The sequence below is a fragment of the Ciconia boyciana genome, chromosome 5, assembly GCF_034638445.1.
Source record: "Ciconia boyciana chromosome 5, ASM3463844v1, whole genome shotgun sequence".
Lineage (NCBI taxonomy): Eukaryota > Metazoa > Chordata > Aves > Ciconiiformes > Ciconiidae > Ciconia > Ciconia boyciana.
Window position 1 is genome coordinate 49,723,391 of NC_132938.1, and position 4,867 is coordinate 49,728,257.

Here is a 4,867-nt window from a genome sequence, read left to right on the forward strand (position 1 = left end):
CGACACACGACAGCTGTTTCTGCAGCAAGACATTACAAAACACGTAGCATTCGAGGCTTGTTCGCAGAGGCTCTTTGCATGACTAATCTCTAAGCAATCACAATTTTTCCTCAACAGAAGCTCCACAGCGTACAGCAGATTACCAGGCTCTGCCTTGGCAGTAAGCACTCCGGCTGGAACGCGTCCTGGGGCCGAGACGTAAGACGACATCAGCACCGAGGGAAAGGCCAGAAGCACAATATCCTGCATCATCTTGTATTACACAGCCCCCCACTACAGAGTGCTCCAGCAAAGTTAGTCGGTTTTGGTAAAAACTGGGTGCGATTCAAGAAGCTTTAGCCAAAAGGTAAGATGGAAGTGACACACCAAGGAATTCTGCAGCACAAACCTCCCAGATTTTTATCCCTGAAGCAAAAGGTACCGATTTCAACTCAGAAGGCAGAAAGGAGTGGGAGAGGGAAATTGTGGGGGTGAAACCCAGGGCACGCTTGGTGGAGGTGAATGGAGATCCTGATTCCCTACAGGTGGATAGGGTTCAAGAAAAAGGAATTTTACTAGGCTGAGCAGAGGATTCCTAAAAAGGAAATTATTTTCCTCCTTTTCATCGACAAAAAGATTGTTCCAGTGACAGAGTTACCATGGAAACCGATTTTGAGAATAACAAGAAAGCATTTATGGTACAGAGCTTATTTTAAAGGACGGCAAACAGCAGCATCCCCTTCCCCTAACTGGACTGATAGCCTGATCAGATGGCCCAAAGAACTAAAATAACACATTTGAAGGTGGTGTGGAACAGCAATGCTAAATGGAGCTGTCACAGCTTCATATTGCTGTGCCGTTATGACCTTCAAAAATTGTGGACAGAGGATTCGAAAGAAAGTTTCTGCCAGGACACGGCTTTAGCCAGGCTGACGGGCACCGCATCTCTCAGCGAGCAAAAGCCAGAGACTGGTAAGCACCTCTCCTTCAGTTAATTCAATTAGCCTGTCATTTTCTTTTGTGTCATTCAGTTTTACTATGAAGGAGGACTTTTCTTCCCCTCCAGTAGACTGAAAATTCACAGTTGTCAAACACAAGGGTGCGTGCAGCTGCCCAAAGCGAGGAGGGCAGCACCCCTGCTCGCCATGGTGCTTCTACACTCAGATTTTCCCATTTCGCTTCTTCCTGTGGCTGCCGCATGGACAAGGAAAACTGAGAAGTGCCTGCTACCCCAAGGGCTACCATGATGCTGACTGCACACCTTGGTGGCAAATATTTTTCTCACCAGCAGTGGGGAAGCCGCTGAAAAAAGCAGCTAATGTTACCTGTAAAATCTCACATACATTGAAACAAGCACATAGCCCCAAACTGCCCATCTGTGATTTACTCCAGCCGGAGCAGAAACAGGCCACCCCTTTACATCGAGCATGGAGGGGTTTTCCCATTAAGCCAGCCTGTTGATCATTGAAAAAACAGGAAGAGCTGTGACCTTTTGGAAGGGCCCATCACCTCCTGAGTCTGCTCTTTACAGTGAAGGGGTTAATTTCTGCCAGGGTAGCTCAAGTCCTATGGAAGGAGGAGGAGATACTACCTTGCACAGCTGGAATACTGAGAGAGCATCCCTCTGCAGCAGGGGATAAAAAGCCACCATACTAATAGTTATTGCAAGTGTGAAGTCACTGGCATCTAAAGTTTTCTTTCCCATTAAATGTAAATGCAAGCTAATAAAAGCTACTTGCATATATTGCCCCCAGGTTTCCCATCTTGGGAGTAGCTATGTGAGACTGCAAGTGATAATACTCATCCTCTGTGAAGAAAAAAAGTATGGTTTACATTGATCTGGGATTCAGGCATGAGACAGAGATAAGAAAAGGCATTTCTAGGATCTCTCTCGCACACATAATGTTAAAATGTTGACTTCAGAGTAAAAGTAATGAGGTTTTTTTCTTCCCCTCATCTTCAGTCTTAGCTCTGTTTTGTATTTACTTTCTGTTTTTATTGCCTCTCCTAGAACTTCAGAAGGCTGAGGGACGGGAGGCTGGACACGTGCATTATCTCTATTCCAGACTTCAAAGAGAAAGAATACGTGGACAGGAGCTTTAAACTAAAGGGAATAATGCTCTACAAGACTGCCACAAAATTTTTCATGCAAGGCTATCAAGAGGTTTTCAGCTTTCCAGACAGATATGAGGCCATTCTCTGCACACAAGTAACCGAGGAGCAGTATCTCCCCTCACAGCCACCCGCAGTGCTGGAAGAACCTCGCAGCCCAGACTCCCAGGGCCAGCCTCTAACGGTTAACACCCAAGATAAGATGACACCTGTCAGGTGGAGCAAAGACAAGAGACAAACCCCGGGCTTTTGCAGGATGTGAGTGCAGAAATAGATGAGAAAATAAATTAACTCAATCAGATCTGGATGCTTTTTGAAGTACTCTGAAATCAAGCAAGTCTGTAAAGGTACTGCGGCAGAAGTATTTCTTTTTCAAGTAGACTGATGCTGCTCAGAAGGTGCTTCCTCTACTGGCTTCTTGGCAAAACTTCTTTCATTTTAGTAAAAGCTGAAACCATGTGTCCCACCGTCACTGCCGTCATTCATACAAGAGGTGATGGAACCGTTCTGTTAGCATTGGCTTGGTGAATGAAACTAAAGCCTCTGAAATATATTATCTTGAAAAAAATTACATTGTCAAGTAGATAGTCTGACATCAAATGGTTTCTTTCAGTAACTCCATAGTACACTTGCAAGCTTGGGCCTCTGAATTTTTTAATTTAATTGTAAATGGTTGCTTACACCATTGCATACTAGTTTATGATGCAAAAGCACTTGCACTAGAGTACAATTATTCACCACTCACTTGCCAAGATAAGCAAGTGAATTATTCACTCACTTGCCAAGATAAGCATTTGTTAGGGTTACTATGTCCAAAGAAAGTTGTCTAAAATAGCTGAGAGGGGAACTGCTATCAAATGTAGATCTAAGCATAGATCTTGGTAGTACTTTTTAAGCAGCAAACCCTCCTTCCTCTGGCCTTAATTCAGGACAGAGACATACAAACCAATAATAGTAACCATAGAAAGGCAAAAAACTTTACAAAAACCTGTTGCTATTGTTTTATATCTGCTCCCTACCAAAACCTGGATGATGCAGCTGGGGGATTGGTATAGGAAATAGCTGCATAGCAAGTCAGGAATCAATGCTTTTCATTTATGATTTTCTAATTCGGAAAGTTGGTCCAAAACAGAGGTCAGACAATGCCCACTCCGTTGGCTCAAGACTGACGAGGCAAAAAGCCTGAAAAGAAGCAAAAATTTGAAATTAAATTCCCCTTTTTCATTTCCCAAGTTCCTATCAAGTTAACAGCCAAATCTGCATATCAGTAAAGGGCACTTAACAGAAGAATCTCTCCGTTTCAGTAACTAGCATAAGCATTGAAGAAAGAATAAGAAGAATGAAAATACACAACCCCAAAATGCAGATTTTATATCATGCCTACTCAAAAGAGTGAAGGCATATGTCCTACTCAGACATGCATGGTTTTCCTAGGTTTGTACAATCTTCTAACGATTTAGACAGTTAATGATAAGGAAAGGGCTCCTAGACTTTTTTTTTCTGGTAAAGAAAAAGACAGCTTCAAAGATGTGATAACCAATTTTGAACAAAACATTTTAAATTGAAGTTTTGATTTTGAATTATTTTAACTATTTTCATTTTTACCACCTCCAATCTAAGGACAGAAGAGTAAACCAGTACTTCTACAACACCTTTACTGAAAGGACCAGAAAAAGTTGATGGACTCCAAAGATGGTTTTGAAGCTGGTTTGTTCAAAATAGCTGTTCAAAAAAAATTACTCACTCACTGAACCTTTGATGGCAGTTACACCAAATCCAGAAGGTATCATCCAGGCTTTCTTTCATTTTTGTTGGGGTTTTTTCTTTTGTTTTGGTTTGGTTTTTTGTTTGTTTGATTGATTTTCTTTAATAGCTGAGGATGCTAATGATAAATACCTAATTGAAATCAGTGCATAGTGGAAAAAAAAAAATAAAGCTTCTTGCCTTACTAGATGATACTGAGACTGGCGTTTTGGAGCTCTTGGTATAACTCTCTTCGGTGTTATTTCTTACATATCCTTCTCCAACAGATAAGATATTAATGACCATGGACTAACAAACAGGTCTGCTACAGAGCCTTGACTTTTGGTTTTTTAATCACTGATCTCAGGAATTAACTGTCTTTTAAAAACATAATGAAAAGTATATTCCCTAGAATATATTTTAGGAGAAAAGAAAGCCCACAGAGGAATATAGTTTATTATGATAATTAATTGATGTCCATGCAAAAAATTAATCAAAAAGCATTTCTGCCACTGGGAGTATGTCTTTGACCAAGCACAGCATAACAGGGGGAAAAAAAAAATCTGACTCAATAGTCAATTTTTCTGAGAAACTGAAAACAAGATATGAAAATCTGACTATTGTCTTCCTTCAAAAATCCTCCAAGAATGCTAGGATCAGCCAGATGCATTGCTTTGCATGGCTAGTAATGGTAATGCAAGAAAATATGATGTGATTGGCTTTTTTCCCCCTGTACTTCCCCCTGCCTTTTAAAAGAAAAACAAAACAGAAAGGCGAAGGGAAAAAAAAGAAGTAATTTTGCCCACCATAGACTGCAGAAATGCAAAAAAAACCCCAGCTTTTGGACCTCAACATAAAAATCTGATCTCAGAATGCCACCAACGCGCAGCCTAAAAATCAAGGGACATGAACAAAGGCAGCCAGGGAAAGAGGTGGATCCCTGTAAGACACAGCTTCGGTATGCAGGCAGTAACTGAGGCCCTTTTCACTTCAAACACAACTTCTTCCTCCACTGGCTTTCTCTAGGAGCCAT

General features: G+C 41.3%; 1 long non-coding RNA gene across 1 annotated transcript; it reads left to right on the forward strand.

Annotated features, from left to right (window-relative positions):
- The first annotated feature begins 838 nt into the window (after positions 1 to 838).
- LOC140652505 (uncharacterized) lies at positions 839 to 3,896 on the forward strand. Its single transcript, XR_012042838.1, has 3 exons — positions 839 to 951; positions 1,991 to 2,584; positions 3,712 to 3,896. It is a non-coding gene; the product is annotated as an uncharacterized lncRNA (long non-coding RNA).
- The last annotated feature ends 971 nt before the right edge of the window (positions 3,897 to 4,867 follow it).